The sequence below is a fragment of the Mandrillus leucophaeus genome, unplaced genomic scaffold (genome assembly GCF_000951045.1).
Source record: "Mandrillus leucophaeus isolate KB7577 unplaced genomic scaffold, Mleu.le_1.0 Scaffold1206, whole genome shotgun sequence".
NCBI lineage: Eukaryota > Metazoa > Chordata > Mammalia > Primates > Cercopithecidae > Mandrillus > Mandrillus leucophaeus.
The window spans coordinates 43,223-61,596 of record NW_012100388.1 but is presented as its reverse complement, the minus strand read 5'-3'; the positions used below and the strand labels follow the sequence as shown (position 1 = coordinate 61,596).

At 37.9% G+C, this 18,374-nt stretch overlaps 1 protein-coding gene across 2 annotated transcripts in view; it reads right to left on the bottom strand.

Moving 5' to 3' along the window:
- Positions 1-16,698, bottom strand: part of MARCH8 (membrane-associated ring finger (C3HC4) 8, E3 ubiquitin protein ligase) — a 143,569-nt gene extending 126,871 nt beyond the window's left edge. For both annotated transcript variants that reach the window (XM_011970543.1, XM_011970553.1), the window contains exon 1: positions 16,333-16,698. The gene's annotated coding sequence lies outside the window, so the exon portion shown is untranslated. The remainder of the gene's footprint in view (positions 1-16,332) is intronic.
- Positions 16,699-18,374: the final 1,676 nt, after the last annotated feature.

The window sequence follows — 18,374 nt, the reverse complement described above, 5'->3', positions numbered from 1 at the left end:
AGTGAGCCGAGATCATACCACTGCACTCCAGCCTGGGTGACAGGGCAAGACTCCTTCTCAAAAAATAAATAAATAAAAAGAAAAGCTGATTTGAGGGGTAGGTCACACACAATGAGCCCAAAGCATCTTTTTGCACCAGAAGGTAAATAAGTACTCAAAGAATTGTGAAGACATATAAAAAGAACACAGAAGCCAGTATGAAAGAGTTTACACAGACCAAATTTGGGACGATTTTAGTATCAAAATAATCACAGTAATGAATTACAGACCACTAAATACATATATGAATCATTCAAATAAATAATTGAACAAATAAATAAATGGGACATGGAGGGAGGAGGGAAAGGTCTTCCTTACAGTAGAATGCCAGTCAATAGCTACAGAAGGAAGCATGCAGTTGGAAAGTCATCATTGGAGGCTAAAACTTGTGGGTGAAAGTTTGATGAGGAACACGATATTAACACAGTGTCAATACATATTAACTTCAAAGAGAAAAACAGTATCACCGCAGTAGAGAAATCTGGCAGATACCAACTTAACCAACTGTTTGATGTTATCAGCAATATTGGAACAAACTGACATCAGGTTGCTCCTAATACGTTGCACTGAGAAAAATAAAAATCACTTTTTTGTTATCCTTGCATAAAATGCATGAACTGAATCTAACCATGAGGAAACTTCAGACAAGTAAAAAGTGAGGGACATTCTAAAAAAATAACTGATCTGTACTCTTCCAAAAGATCAACGTCAAGAATGACAATGAGAGGTTAACAAAGTACTCCATATTAAAGGAGACTAAAATATGACAATTAATTTCACAGTGATTCTGGACTGGATACTGGACATGGAAAACAAAAGGGCAATAAAGGACATTATAGTATTGAAATTGCACTATAAATCAAATAACAACACTGTACCAACTGTTAAATTCCTTGACTGGTAATTTTACTGTGGTTACACAAGAGAATAACCTGGCTCTTAGAAATACATGTTGAAGTGTTCTTAGGACCTATACAACTTAAACTCAAATGAATCACAAAAAAATACATTTATATATATGCATATAAAGAAAGGGGGAAAGAGTGATAAAGCTAACAAGGTAAAATACAAACAACTGGTGAATCTTAGTAAATAATATGCAGTAATTCCCTATATACTTTGTGGGTTTTTTTTTTTTTGAGACACGCAATCTCAGTTCACTGCAACTTCCACCTACGGGGTTCAAGCGATTCTCCTGCCTCAGCCTCCCGACTAGCTAGGATTACAGGAGCCTGCCACCATGCCCAGCTAATTTTTGTATTTTTAGTAGAGATGGGGTTTCACTGTGTTGGTCAAGCTGGTCTTGAACCCCTGACCTCAGGTGATCAGCCTGCCTCAGCCTCCCAAAGTGCTGGGATTACAAATGTGAGCCACCGCGCCCGGCCTGTGTACTTTTTCTGTAAGTTACACATAAAGCAAAAGACATAAGTGGAAAACTAGGTAAGCTGTTTTTTTACGAAAATGATAGACAAAAAGCCCTACCCTTCATATATAAAGAAGCTATATAAAGCAAATTGCTTTTAAAAAACACTGTAACACCTCCAAAAGATTAATAGGAAAAGGATATGTACAGTCAATTGCACAAAAGAAGCTAATGAACTTTTTAAAGGAAAACAAAAACAAAAAGTCAATGAAAGATGAGATGTTTTCCACCTGTTAAACGGATGACGTTTTCTTTTTAGAAAATATCAACACTGGCAAGGATGCCCTAAAATGGCCACTCAACACCTTGCTAGTGGAAGCATTAATTAGAATCCTTTAGGAAAGCAGTTCAGCAATATGAATCAACAGCCTTAAAAATATCCACACCAGGCCAGGCATGGTAGCTCACGCCTGTAATCCTAACACTTTGGGAGGCAGACGCGGGTGGATTACCTGAGGTCAGGAGTTCGAGACCAGCCTGGCCAAGATGGTGAAATCCTGTCTCTATTAAAAATACAAAAGTTAGCCAGATGCAGTGGTGGGCACCTGTAATCCCAGCTACTCGGGAGGCTGAGGCAGGAAAATTGCTTGAACTCGGGAGGCAGAGGTTGCAGTGAGCCGAGATCATACCACTGCACTCCAGCCTGCAAGAATCCGTCCCCCCCCCAAAAAAAAATCCACACCATTCTAGTTAATAACACTATCTGAAAGAAATAATCTAAACTGTGGACTAAAATTTATGCTGAGGATATTCATCAATGATAACTGTAATAGCAAAATTCTTTAAAACAATCCATGTTAAACAATACAGAAATCATTAAGTAAACCACTTAGGATATAACCACAAAATGCAATATGCAGTCATTAAAAGTTATTTAAAATCAGAAAATATGACATAATAAATGTTAAGAGAATAAAGTTTACAAAATGGGCAGTTAGGATGATCTTAAGTAAAAAAAAAAAAAAAATTCATAAAGCTCAGAACAGACATATTATAAACAGTGACTGTTTGAAAATGAATATAAGCAGGGAATGTGAACACTTGTCCCAGTCTCCAGTTTATGAGATCTTACCCCTCACCACTTGTGAACTACCACTGCTTACATGATGGTGCCTGTCTCACTCCCTGTGCACTCCAAGTATTTCTTGAGGCCATAGTATCATACCTGGCTGCATTCAGTAAACATCTGCTGCTTCAAATTTACAAACTCTCCCACCTCATTTCATACATGTAAAAAATGGATCTAGCTATTTAAGTCACCTGAAAATTGAAACTATATTGAACATGAAGTTCGTCAAGAACAGGTTTCACTTTTCTCTGCTTCCTTCAAATAAAAACATTAAGGAGGAAACATGCTTGGAGTTTTCTTTCGTTAACAACAGAATCCAAGGCAGGCTTGAGACAATATAAAGATACCACATACCTGATTAGTATTGTGTGCTAGGACCACCAGTAATGTCGTCGGTTTATTTTCATGTCAAAGAACATTTGCTTTGGCAGTCTAATCTTAGCTACCACAAAAAAAAAAAAAAAAAAAAAAAAAAAAAAAAAAAACCACACACTCACACACACCCATCTGTGTGCTGCAGTGCTCAGCCACTACCCAAGGCCATACCTGACTCCAGCTCCGCCCTATTCCCCACTGATTCCACCTTCTACTTGGCAACTTCTGCCTAATTAGCTGAGCAGAGCACAATCAGGCGAGAGGAGGCTGTGAGCAAGGCTGGGAACATGGAGAAACCAGACAAGAGTAGGAAGACCTTAACCGTGGCAGAGGGCCAACTGAGCGGCATTCGTAAGTCTGTGGTTGTCAACAGGAGCAATTTATCACCCCAGGGGATTTTGCCAGTGTCTTGGAGATATTTTTAATTGCCACAACTGTGGGGGTGCTAATGGCGCCTAGTAGGAAGAGGCCAGGGATGCGACTAAACATCCTACAATACAAAGAACAGTTCCCCACAACAAAGAATTATCCAACCCCAACTCTCAACAGAGTTAAGGTCAAGAAATCCTACCACAGACTGATGCATTCACTAGTACAGTGGAGTCTACTGTACAGTACAATTCAGCAGGAACAAGACACCCAGTGGTTAGAGGAGACCTGAGGTAGTTCAGGAAATGTAAACACACACATTACCTCCTCACTCAGATGCTAAGGTGACCAAAATTCTACCTCAAGAATTGGGAATGAGGGCATTATAATTAATTAATTAATTTAATAAAACTAGTAAGAATGCTTTTTTCCCCCAAAGGCTTGCTCCTATAACTATCTTATATTTAAAGACTGCTTCACAGCAAAAACTGTAAGATAATACTATCAAAATTGCCCAGACTGGTAAACATCTCCAGAAAACTTAGCAACACACATAGTCAATGACAAATTTAGCTGTGTATCTCAACAGGACCTAAAAACTCAAACTCAAAGTTCCCAGCTTAGTTTAAGGGGAAAGTGTCAAGTTTTCAAAGATCACTCAAAAAGAAGAAAAGGGCTGCTTTCCCAGATGAATCATCAAGAACTCCACAAGACTTAGAAGAGTAACATTTCAAAACTAAGAACACTACTTAGGCATTTCAACCAAAAAAAAAAAAATGCAAATTTTTTTTTAAAGTGTATGAATCATCATTATTAAAATTTGGTTAAAGTCATGACCAATGAGTCAAGCCATAATAGGTTTTTTAAAATTATTTTAACAACCTTATGCCATTGATTTCCACCTGTGGGAGGCCAGAAGGTTAGAGAAGTCATCTGGTAGTATCCCTGGCTGGCTGGGGCTTAAATAACTTCAACCTGTCTCTAAAGCATCATTTTGCCTATCTACCTTGACCTCTGTCCTTTCAGTGTCAGGAAATACCCATCACTTAGGGTGGCCCACTTCAATGTTGGACAGGAATTAACTGTTAAGAGTGTGTCTATTACGCTGAATCAAGAGAACCTCCCGTTCAACTACAGGTATTAGTTTTGAATCACGTGAAACGAGCCTAATTATTCTCTATACAGCAGCCCTTCAAGTTTCCATATTATCTTGTCTTTCTCACCCAAGTCTTTTTCTTCTCCAAGTTATAAAATGCACTCTCCCCACAAGCTGTTACAGTTAGCTATTTAAGTGATACAATTAAGATTCAACAGGAGACCAAAAAAACCAGAATGGCAAAACTGAGAGGAATTAGGCAAAACCTAATTCCATTTTTAAAAATGAGTAAACAAGGCAGAGAGAAGCAAGGCTGCTTGTCAGAGGTCAAGCTATTCAGAAAAGTCAGGAGCAGAATTCAAGTTTCCTAACTCTTTCGCCCCTCAGAACTGTACACCAAGTTGTACAGATGTTATGTGAAAGGACTGACAGTTTTTGTTTTATGAAAATATACAGACTGAGAGAAAAGATGATCCATCTAGCAAGAATCTGTATTAAAAAGTGATGCAGGTGAAAAAAACTAGGTAATTTAACTTAAAAATTACATAAGAAAGGAAATGTAGTCACAGACTACTACCTGATTTGCAGATGAATAGTTGTCACTAAATATTTCTTATTGATTTCACTAAAAATAGGGATGTAACCATAGTCAGAGTGGGAAAAGGCAAATGAGGAGTTTAAGATGTCCAAATCCTCAACTATCAAAATAAGAAGGCAATGCATAACATTTAAAGTGGATAAATAAATAACAGTGGAATAACATGTTTAGAAATATTAAAAATAGGTACTGTAACAAGAAAAGTTTGCCTCTATTTTTCATTGTAAGACTTTATGCTCCCTATTTTTAAAGTGTCCAAGTATTATTTTGATAAAAATTTCAACATTAATTTTAAGATACAGAAAAATAAGGGATTGGTAATAGATAATGTTGTAGGCAGGTGAACAGGGGAAAGAGCACCAAAACACCATTAGTCGGAGTACAGATTGAAATGAAAATGGGACAACCAACTATCCAATTTAAATCCCCTTTGACCAGGCAATTCCACTTCTAGGGCTCTAGACTGTAAGAATACATCCATAAATGTTCAAAAACATATATACAAGAATGATCACTGTAACACCGTTTTAAAAAATACAAATCAGAGCACACTAAATATCCGCTAACAGGGGAAGGGTTGAATAATTCACAAATATATGTACCCGTATATTCTTCATTCATCCCACAAAAATTTATTGATTGCTAGGTACTAAGTATAGAATAGTAAACAAAAGTCAACCGGCAAAGGAATACTACATAATTATTAAAAGGGAGAATGCAGATCTGTATGTACTGATCTAGGTGAAAAAGCATACTTCAAAATATATGTAGTATGATCCCACTTTTATTAAAATACCCAGTATAACTAGATGAGACTTTTTCTTTATGTACTTACAGTATTTGAATTTTTTAGCATTGTAATATTACCTGTGTAAGCTCCTTTAAAGACAATAAAGACATTTGCTTGTCAGATTGGATAAAAGTAGTAACAAAAGAAAGCAAAAAAGAATGGAGGGAAGGAAAGAATCTACTTTTTGTAAGTCTCTCTATACAGTAAAACAGGGAAGATGCACATGATTTTCACTTCTAGATTTTACCAATATATATGCAGTCTTTATATATATCTTCAAGAAATTCTCTCACACATTCACAAGGAGAACTAAGAAACAATCTAAATTTTCATCAATGAAAGAATGAACCAATTGTGATCTATTCATACAATAAAACACCATACAGTAGTTATTAAAACTCAAACCACAAAAGCACAAATCTGAGGGAAAACCTCATATGTTAGAGAGTACATACAGAATAAAATTATTTATGTAAAACTTTTTAAAAAGCAACAAAAAAAACTGTCTTTACTTATAAATATGGACCCATAGATTAAAAACACCATGAGATACCACTTCTCAGCCTAAATATCTGACAATATTGAGTGACAATATTAACGACACAGAACAAGAACTCCAATGTCTGCTAAGGTAAATGTATACTGGCACCACCACTGCGGAAAACAACATATTATATAGAGTGGTAGTCAGAAATCTAAAGATAGTCCCCCAAGATTCCTGCCCCTGGTTATTCAAATACTAATTTGAGTATAGCTGTGAAACGACCATGGAGATAAAATAGAAAGAGTAATCTAGATTATCCCAGTGGACCCAATCAAATCATATGAGTCCTTAAAAGTAGAGAATGGTCTCCATCTAGAAAAGGAAAAAAATATTAGAGAGATTCAAAGCATGAGAGAGATTCAACCTCCTACTGCCAGCTTAGAAGACGAAGAAAGAAAGAGGGTCACAAGGCAAGGAACGTGTGGCCTGTAGAAGCTGAGAATGACCACCAGCTGACATCCAGCAAGGACACATGGACCTTAGTCCTACAACCATATGAACTGAATTCTACCAACAACCCAAATAAGTGTGGGAGTTGATTTCTCTTCAGAGCCTGTAGAAAAGAATGCAGCCCTACTGACAACTTGATTTCAGCCTCATAAAATCCATAGCAGATAACCCAGCCAAGCCTACTGCACTTTTGACCTATAGGACCATGAGATTTTAAAATGTGTGTTGTTTTAAGCCTCTAAGTTTGTGGTAATTTGTTATATAGCAACAGAAAACTACCACTTCTAGAAAAGTTGAAGAAATGTATTATCCTACAACCCAGCAACTATACACCTGACCATACGCGAAGAGAAACTCTTACCCAAGAGCACAAAAAGACATGCACAATGTTCACATCACCATTGCTCATGACAGATTTTAAAAAAATTGACAATCCAGTCATTCATCAATACTACAAAGGACTAATTGTGGAATATTCATAATGTAACACAGTAAGACAAGGAGATACCAATGAACTACAGCCATACAAAAATACGAATGAGTCTCAAATCTCACATTATACTGAATAAAAAAGCAAATGAAAGTACACACACAATACAATTCTAGTTATAAAGTTCAACGCATGCAGGGCAAAACAACACATCTTCAAGATACAAATGTGATAAAACTATAGCAATTAAACAATAAAAACAAAATTCAGGGTAGCAGTTATGTCTCTGGGGACATAACAGAATGGGATCAGAGAAGAGAGACCAAGGGCATCAAAAGTAATGTAGATTGTTCCTAACTGGTGATTACAAAGTAACAGCACTTGGCCAGGCGTGGTGGCTCACGCCTGTAATCCCAGCACTTTGGGAGGCCGAGGCAGATGTATCACAAGGTCAGCGAATCGAGACCATCCTGGCTAACACGGTGAAACCTCGTCTCTACTAAACATACAAAAAATTAGCCGGGCATGGTGGCGGGTGCCTGTAGTCCTAGCTACTCAGGAGGCTGAGGCAGGAGAATGGCGTGAACCCTGGAGGTGGAGCTTGCAGTGAGCAGAGATGGCGCCACTGCACTCCAGCCTGGGTGACAGAGCAAGACTCCGTCTCAAAAAAAAAAAAAAAAAATTTAAAAAAACACAAAATAACAGCACTTACATTCTATACAAAATTTATAAATATTGTAACATCTACTCAATATTTGAAAAAAAAATCTAGATAATCAAACTTCTATATAACAAAAAAAACTTTTTTCTTTTCTTTTGCAAAGATGTGTTCATTGAAAGGACTAATTCAAATAATATAAAAAGTCCAATCATTTTTTTTAATCACCTAAAATTCTCACCACCTAGACATAATCAGTAACAATTTGCTTAACATCCTTTTAGGCATTTCCTATGAGTATACATACATTTAAATATTTTACATAAAATCTCAGTATATATATATACATAGGTATATGTTCTGTCTATGTTTAGACCCTTTTGAAAAACAACTATATTAAGACATAATTTACATAAAATAAAATGCACCCATCTTAAGTACAATGTTAAGTTCTGACAAAAGTGTATAAAAAGTGTATATTTAGTATAACCACCACCCAATCAAAATACAGAGTAATTCCATCACCATAGAAAGTTCTCTTCTGCTCCTCTGCAGTCAATCCCCACCCCTACCTATAACCTCAGGCAACCACTAATCTGCTTTCTTAATGTTTTGGTGGTTCTAGAATTACATATGAATCAAATCATACAGAATGTAGTCTTTTGTCTGGCTTCTTTTGCTCAATATAATGTTTTTAATTTCATAGAGTGACACTGTGCAATTCATTCCTTTTTTCTCCTGAGTAATAGTCCATTGCAGACTTGTTGATAGACTATACCATTTCCAGTGTTGAGCACTGAGTATTGTTGTACAAGTCATTTGTGAATTTAAGGTTTTATTTTATACCCAGGGGTGTAATGTCTAGGTCATACAGTAAGTGCAAGTTTAAGTTAATAGGAAACTGTTAAACAGTTTTCCAAAGTGCCTGTACACTCCTATCAGCAATTTATGTAAAATTCTGATTGCTCTACGTCCTCACCAACGCTTGGTATTGTAGTCTTTTTCATTTTGACAATTCTTGTAGGCAAAAAGTTGTTCATAATTATAATTTCCTTTAATAACTAAATATGTTGAGAATTTTTAATATGTCTACTAGAATTTCAAATACCTTCTTTTGATAAGTTGTTCCACAATTTTTTTTTTTTTTACCAATTTTGCCATTTGAGCTCTCTAACTTCTTACTAATTTATTGAAGTTTTTTATATAATGCTGGGTAAAAGTTCTTTGTCAGATATATAAATTGTCAACATTTGCTCCCAGTCTATAGTATACTGTTTCCTTTCCTTAACAATGTCTCCTAAAGTGCAGGAGATTTAATTTTATTGAGTAATAAAATTTTAATTTTATTGAGTCAATAAAAATTTAATTTTATTGAGTCCAATTTAACATTTTTAAAATGTTGTAGTTAGTGCTTTTTGTACCATATATAAGACTAAACGGTTTCTCCCTCAAATTGACCACAAAACATGGATATCTGCTCTCACCACTTCTATCATAATGTTGGACTTGAGGTCCTCACAAGTGTAATAAGGCAAAAAAAGAAACAGAAAGCACATGATTAGAAAGGAAAATGTAAAACTGTCTTTATTCAATGACTGTATGTGGAGAAAATCCAACCAAAAGACTACCAGAACTAGTAAGTGGATTTAGAAAGGCTACAAGACACAAAGACAATATACAAAGACAGCTGTATTTTTACATATTAGCAAGGAATACTTGAGAAATGATTTTTTAATCCCATTTACAATGGCATTAAAAATGTAAGATATTAAGATATAAATTCAACAAAATATGCACAGGACCTGTACACTGCAAAACTAAAAAAGATGTTGCAAGATATTAAAGAACTAAATAAATGGAGAGCTATAACATGTTCATGTAGTGGAAGGTTCAATGACATTAAAATAGTAATTCTCCATAAACTGATCTACAGAGTTAAGGCAATCCCAATTGAAACCCCAAGTTGTTCTTTTTTTTTTTTTTTAAACTAACAAGCTGATTTTAAAATACTTTTGAAAACACAAAGGACCTAGAATACCCAGAAAATTTTTGAAAATAAAGAACAAAATTGGAGGATTTATACTAACCAATTTCAACCTTTACATAAAGTTATAGAAATAAAGACAATGTGGTACCGACATAAGAACAGACAGCAAAAGCAACAGGAGAGAGTCCAAAAGCAGATCCACACATACATCACCAGTTTACTTTCAACAAAAATGCCAACAGAACTCAATGGGCAAAGGATAGAGAAAGGGGAAGAAACTCAATAGGGAAAGAATTACCTTTTCAACAAATGATATTTAAAAATGTATATTAGACCAGCTAGCTTGAGCCCAAGGCCTCCTCAGGCAAAAAAATAAAACTAAAATTAAAATTAAAAAATTGTTTATTCATAAAGGAAAATAAAGAACCTAGAACCACAGCTCATACCAAACACTCTATCAACCCCTAAAAATTGATCATGAACCTTAATTTTGGAGCTAAAACTATAAAACCTCTAGAATAAAACACAGGAGAAAATTCAGCAGGCTTTTTTTCACATAACATTTCAGCTATCCTTACATGCTAATAAATATATTTTTTTCATTTTGTCAAAGGTAAGAAAAAAAGGAGAAAATCCTTACAAACTTTGAAAACATCTCTTCATTTCTTTTTTTTTTTTTTTTTTTTTAAAAGGGCCCCCCTTTTTTCCCCGGCTGGAGTGCAATGGCACAATCTTGGCTCACTGCAACTGCTGCCTCAATTCTCCTGCCTCAGCCTCCTGAGTAGCTGGGACTACAGGCGCCCGCCACCGCGCCCGGCTAGTTTTTTGTATTTTTTAGTAGAGACGGGGTTTCACCGTGTTAGCCAGGATGGTCTCGATCTCCTGACCTCGTGATCCGCCCGTCTCGGCCTCCCAAAGTGCTGGGATTACAGGCTTGAGCCACCGCGCCCGGCCACATCTCTTCATTTCTTAAATGAAATTTCGAAATGCTTTCCTTATCCATATGGTCATACAACATTTCTTCAACTGAAGAACAGAAATATTCAAAGGAAAAGAACAAAAATCTTTTTAACCTCCTTTCATATAGTTCCTACAAGAATGGGTTGGCTTCTATGAGACTGTAGTCTTGCCTCGATGATTCTTTTTTGAGTGCCTTTTCTGAAGTCATAAGTAAATCTCCCAACATATTAATACCACTTATAAGTTTTAAATATAAAACAGTTACCAGAAAACCATGACAATATATGAAATGTTATGTACTGCTATATTGTCTTAAAATTGCCTGTTTTGGTTGATAAAGACTTGTAATGTATTACACAGAGATAACACACTTTCAAAATTGTAATAAAAGGAATTTTAGCCATTTTAAGTATAATTTATCCCCAATAATTTACACGATATCTCAATAAATGTGTGTATCATTGCCTATTGGTTATGAATTGTGGTTAACAAAATAAGGAACGAAAGAATCCATTATAGGCCGGGCGCGGTGGCTCACGCCTGTAATCCCAGCACTTTGGTAGGCCGAGGCAGGTGGATCACGAGGTCAAAAGATTGAGACCATCCTGGCTAACACAGTGAAACCCCGTCTCTACTAAAAATACAAAAAATTAGCAGGGCACGGTGGCAGGCACCTGTAGAAGGCTACTCGGAAGGCTGAGGCAGAAGAATGGCGTGAACACAGGAGGTGGAGCTTGCAGTGAGCCGAGATCGCACCACTGCACTCCAGCATGGACCACAGAGCGAGACTGTTTCAAAAAAAAAAAAAGAACCCATTATACTATAATTTAGTAATTTAGCCACCACAGTTTTCCAGAAAACTAAAATTTAAAAAAAAACATATTGCAATGCTGCTACTTATGTATGAGTGATTTAATACTGCATACAAGTTACCCCAAAACTCAGTAGTTTAAAACAATGGACATTTATTCACAGTTACCACAGGCCAGAAATCTAGGCACAGCTTAGCTGGGTACTTCTGGGTCAAAGTCTATCAGGGGGTTGCACTCAAGCTGCTGGCCAAGCTGTGGGATCCTCTGAAGGCCTCTATGTATGAAAAGGATATGCTTTCCATCTCACTCACATGGCTATAGGCAAGTCTCAGTCCCTACCACCTGGGATTCTCCAGGAGGCATAAAACATGGCATCTTTGTTAAAAAAATTTCCTTCTTTCCATCAATGGCTTTTTTGCAGGTGTGCAATTCAGTAACTTTTAGCAAATGCACAGAATTGTACAACCATCACCATAATCAATTTTAGAATGTTTTCATCACCCCAAAAAGAAACTCAGTCCTCTTTAGCAGTCAAACCCATTTTTCCCCAACCCCTACCCCAACATCAGTTCTAGGCAACCAGTACTCTATTATCTGAGTCTATATTTGTATTCTGGACATTCCATATACCTGTAATCACACAATTTGTGGCCTTTTGTGACTTTATCACTTAGAAAGTTTTCAAAGTTCATCCATTTGTAGCATGAGTCAGTATTTAATTCCTTTTTATTCCTGAATAATAGTCCACTACATGGATAAACCACATTATTTAAACCATTCATCAGTTGATGTATGTTTGAGTTGTTTCAACATTTTGGCTACTATGGCTACTGCTACTGTGAACATGTACATACAAATTTTTGCATAGATATGTTTTCATTTCTCTTGGGTATATACCTAGGAGTGGAACTGCTTTGTCATGCCTTATCCCATATTTAGCCATTTCAAGAACTGCCAGACTGTTTCTCAAAGCAGTTGCTCCACTTTACATTCCAACATGTAGATTCCAATTTCTCCACGTCACCAACACTTATTATTACCTGTCTTTTTTATTATACATAGCCATCTTAGTTTACTAAGATGGTTACTTAGACGGTCACTTAGTAACCGTCTTAGTTACTTAGTTGGTGTGACATGGTATTTTACTGTGGTTCTGATTTCCATTTACATGGTGACTAATGATGTAAAACATCTTTTCATGTGCTTACTGGCTATTTGTATGTCTTGTCTGAAAAACTGTCTACTCAAATCCTTTGTCCATTTTTTTTAGTTATTTTTCCTTTTATGACTGAAGTATAAGAGTTCCTTAAATACTCTGGATACTAGACCTTTAATAGATACACGGTTTCTCATACCAAACACTGGGGAGCACGTAGACAGGATAAAAACAGGAACTCTCACACTGCTTATAGGACAGTAAAACAGTACAACTACATTGGAAAGCAATTTGTATTTAGTAAAGTTACTGGTGTACACACGTGACAAACAACAACTCCAATCCTAGACGTATATTCCAGAGAAATTCTTACCTTTGAAGAAAAACATGGATGAAACTTAGTAACTAATTTTAAAAGTTGCAGGAAAAAAAATCCATATAGCATGATGCCATTTATATAAAGTTTAAAAATACGCATAAGCAAACTATTTTGGGGGGATATACATGTATAAAGTAAAATAACATTATCAAGAAAGCAGGCCAGGTGCAGTGGCTCACACCTGCAATCCCAGCACTTTGGGAGGCTGAGGCAGGCAGATCACTTGAGGTCAGGAGTTTGAGACCATTCTGGCCAACATGGTGAAAGCCTATCTCTACAGAAATACAAAAATTAATAGGGCATGGTGGCACATGCCCATAGTCCCAGCTACTCGGGAGGCTGAGGCAGGAGAATCGCTTCAACCCAAGAGGCAGAGTTGCAATGAGCCAAGAGGGCGTCACTGTACTCCATCCAGCCTGAGTGACAGAGCAAAACTCTGTCTCAAAAAAAAAAAAAAAAAAGAAAGTAAAGAAATGATAGACACAGAATTCAGCATGCTGGTTACTTTTGAGAGGAAGGAAGAAGTACACAGGAGGTTTCAAGGCTATTGGTAATGTTCTATTTTTTCAATACATACTTTTATACACGTGACACATTTAATAAACACTTTTTCAAAGAGCTTCACTGACAACTGAAGGTCTTTTTAATACAGAAAGACACCAAAGCAGTTCAAAGCAAATATAAAGCAGATGAGAACATCACAGTGAACCAAAAACCACACATACACAATATTGTAAAGTATTTTAAATCCAACAAAGCGTATGTTTTGTAGAACTGAGAAGACAGATTCCCTGCCCTTATTCCGCTTTTTTCCGCCGTTGTGTTCACCTCTGTCTTTCTGATCCCACCTTTACCCCCAGGTCCTGAATCCACTTCTACCTCTTCCAGAGTTTTTCTCTTCAATATATCAATCTGAAGAGCACACATCCTTCCTCTCAATTTCCATAGCACTTGTACCTCTTCAAAGCCTTCATCATATTATCCTCAGATTACATGTTTTAACTCCTCTATCAGAAATAAACACCTGGAGAACTAGAACACTGGTCACATCATCAAACTGACTCTCCAAAAGCAAATTTTTTATTGACTATTGATTGAATAAATGAATTGGAAAATTCAGGCATTTCCAAGTGAGTTAAGAAATTGGATCTGGTCTAGTTATTAAAAAAAAAATGAAAAGTTTAAAATTACACTTCTTGAAAAAGAATTTCAAAATTGAAAATCCTTCAATACAGCAAAGACAAAGCTGACAACCGTCAGATAAAATATAAAATGTTTATACTGTATATACTGATAATTTTCCATACTCCATATTCACAGGGGACAAAATTAGAAGGCATAAGAAGAACTTCCTGATTACTTGGCATCAGAACAGTCCACGGCTTTAGAAAATGTCTTGTAATCAACCACAAACCTGGGGAACAGGTAGGGTTGTAAAGCATCTTTTACGGGGCGGGGTGGGGGGGCGGGGGGAAGCACATACCATTTCAAGGCTCAAAAAAATGAAGCCACTTTTAGAAATTTCAGCAATATTTTTAACTTGCTTTCAGACATTTTAAACTACTTACACCAAAGGTATAAACCTAAACATTATGTGATTATGGTAGAAATGGAACTGCTACATAAGGGAAAAAGAAACAAACCACAAATGAATCAACGACATTCCTCCAGAACCAGACGCTACTACTGACAACAATTAGCGTTTCCTGGCTGCTTAAATCAATTCATTCCCAGCTCTGCTTTGAGCTGGCACTAATTTAAAGGAAACAAAAATGTTGGAGCTAAGGCTGCCAGATTTAGCAAATATAAATACAGCAAGCCCAGTTAAACTTTAATTTCAGACAAACAACGAATCATTTTTTTAGTACAAATATGCCCCCATGTAGTATTTATAGTAAAAATGTATTCACTTTATCTGAAATTCGTATCAACTAGGCATACTGTGTTTCATCTGGCAAACCTAGCTGGAGCCAAAAGGTAGAATAGTAATCAATCCAATTTCCTCATTTTGCAGCAGAAACTAAGAACCAAAGAAAGGAAATGACTTGCTTAAGCTTAAGCCAAAGATCAGGGAAGTAAGTTGGCTTTGAAAAAAGAAAACCTTTCCACTAGGTCACCTTGGGTATCACTTATAGTCCATTCCACTTCCAATTCTTGCTCAACTCACAGAAGCAATAAGCAGACAAGCTGTAAAAGGGTATCGTTTCCCTCTTTTAACATTAAACTTCAAGTTTCAGTACATCTCTTAAAACCATAGTCTCCAAAATCCATTAGGAAACTATGTGTTGCTCTTTAAAAAAAAAAAAAAAATCCTGAAAATTTTGTCTACACACTACCACCTCATACTGTTTACATGTTCACTTACCATAAGAAACAGAACATCTTTTTCTCTTAAACTCAATTTTCTCAAAATCCAAAATTCTCTTGCTCCAGGGTCTCAAGATTTCACACGAGGGCATGTTCACATTATTCCATGACTCTCAACGACTTGAGTTCATATACTCCTTCAGTTTTCATATTTTTTAGAGTTTTCATGTTTTTCTGATGTCCTAACCTATCCGGTTGGTCTCAAAAGTCTTCCATTCCCATTCTGTATCTAGCAATGAGGCATGAAGTCTCACTATTATAAACATACACTTACTTCCCCAGGGACTGGGATGCAAGAAAAGATGGAAGGAGAAACGTCTTTATTAGAAATTTCGGGGCCAAAAAAGGCCCCGAAGTATGGTATGTGAGGGTTATGCTAATTGTCTCTGTAATTACATAGCATGCAATCGAACAAAATAAGGAGAAAGATAACAGAAAACTCCACATATGCAAAGAATTCATTTTCCAGATCCTATCAAATTAAAAAATACACAAAACATTTCCTCAACTCCATACGGAGCTCCTCAACCTATGACTTCCATGGGTCCTTAAGGGTAGTTAGCGCGGGGGTGGGTCGTGAGAATAGTGATAATGAGGCAGAAAAGGGTTCCATTTATTTTTACAATCTGGGCTTCCAAATAGATTTTAAGAAAAAAAAGGTTTTGTTGCATTAAAGAAACATGAAAACTGTAACATAAACCATTATAACCCCCACCCAGTAAGTTTTCTATTAAAAACTTCAGCCAGGTGAACAGGAATCCGAATCATTTAAGATGAAAACAGATTTAAAGATCAACGAAAAGTTAGCAACTAAAGGACAAAATAGCTACCTATGATTTCCTTCTGGCACCCCGAATGTACGCAGGTCTCTCAAGATCACACGTCAGACGTGGAAGGTCCTCACGGATTACTAGTCCGAGCTTCCATTTTACAGATGTGCAAACTCAGGCCAAGGACGACGGCTGACGGGCTCAAGCTCTCACAGCCCGTCAGGGAAAAGACCTGGCACCCCGGGCGTCCGGCCTAGGGCCCTTGGCGCAGACTGCTTCTGCGGTTCCTAGTTCGACTCGGCCCGGCCCCAGGAGCAGACGCCAGCACCAGGGCAGAAGGACCCACGGCCCCGAGTCGCGCTGCCTCTCCGCGTGCTCCACGCCGGGCCCCCAGCCCAGGGGCAGCGCAGGGCCGGGGCCTTGGCGGCCCACCTGTCGCGGACCGGGCGGCCGGCAGCCACACCCCCTGCCCGGGCCGGGGGCTCGGCTGCCCTTATTGGCGGCCAGCAGGGACGGCTGCGAGCGGCGTGGAGGAGTGGATCCTAGAAGCCCCAAGAGTTACCTCAGGTGGGCTCTGAGCTGGCGGCGAAACCGCCCCGGCCCTCCTCCAGCATGCCCGGGAGGCGGACGTAGCAGGGCCGAACCTCCGCCAGCGCCTGTCCCGTTTACACCCTACGCCCCTCCGCGTGAGGACACCGACTGGCAGGTCACGTGACGCGGGAGTCACGTGTCCGGCCGGGTTGGGTGGAGGCGTTCCCCGGGTGGCCACAGCGCGCTGGGGGCCGGCTGCTGCGGGTGCGGCTGCGCGACACTTCTGTGCTTCCACCCCTTCGCTGTGCCCAGGCGAGGACCCACCAGGCTTGGAACCGAAGACTTCCCCAGTTCTGCCTTTGTCGTTTAGTGTGTCGTGGGCCTGACTACATATGTTATTAATACTAGTGTTTTGGAAGGAAAAGGAAATTTTGTCTGGCAAAAGGATGTTGTACTTGGAGAAGAAAGTGGAAAATACTTTCTTACCTGAGGCTATCAAACGGGAGGGAAAGCGAAGGAATAAGTAGTAATGGTTTTTGCCTTAACAGATTTTTGTTTGCTTTCGCTCTGTCATCTGGACTGAAAGATAGATGCCCACAGCATAGCCCTCTGAGCCAGAGAAAGCATGTGAAAGAGGTTTATACGACTTCCTACTTTTAAATTGTATTTTAATTTTTATCAGAAATCATCTTTGTGTACATACACGTCTAAATATTTGATTCGGCATTCATCTTTTGTCCACATAAAACTTACTTTATTATTCCTCTGTCACTTTCATCATTGTCTACCAAATCCCAATTTTCCTAGATCAAACTTCCCAGAAATAGTTTCAACCACTGCTAATTTTATTTGTCCCATAATAATGCATAAAATGTGACTAATTTGTATTTCTTAGTAAATTCATGAGTGAATTATAAGCAAATCCTCTCAAATATTCCACAGTTGTTCTGTTGTCCAGGAGTGATCTATCATATAGCTAATCAATTCTTCCCTACAATTCTGACCACTTTGCATTGTTGGCTAAGTAAAGAGCAGATTGTCAGGTTCAAAACAGTGTGCTCAAAATATCCTCTGGATCAGCAAGGTCAAAACATCTTCATTTCTATAACACACTTAGAATACAGTATTACAAAGAACAGAAAATGATGAATTTTCTCCATTTGTCGTTTACTATGGAAAATAGGTTATCAAGGCCGGTTGCCAGAATCTGGTTGACTCTACTGCTTCTGGCAGCAGGTGTTCCATGAAGGCAGTACCAATATCTTCCATTGGTATAGCTGATGCCTAGACCAGGCTTGGTGAGCAAAAGAATTGGTTGACTGATCTATGGATATGGAATCCTATCATCCTCCTGCAGGAAGCGGCAGAACCTTCGTAGTTTAACAGGGATCTGTGAGCTAAGCAGGGCTGATAAGCAGTACTCATGGAGGCAAAGATACGGTGAGTCCTGGCTCAGCCATTACTGTCTAGGCAATTTTCTTAACCTTTCCGAGCCTCTCTTCAGCTATCTAAAAGACATCTACTGAATAGAGTGGTTATGAGACAAAATGAGGTAATGCCTGTATAACACT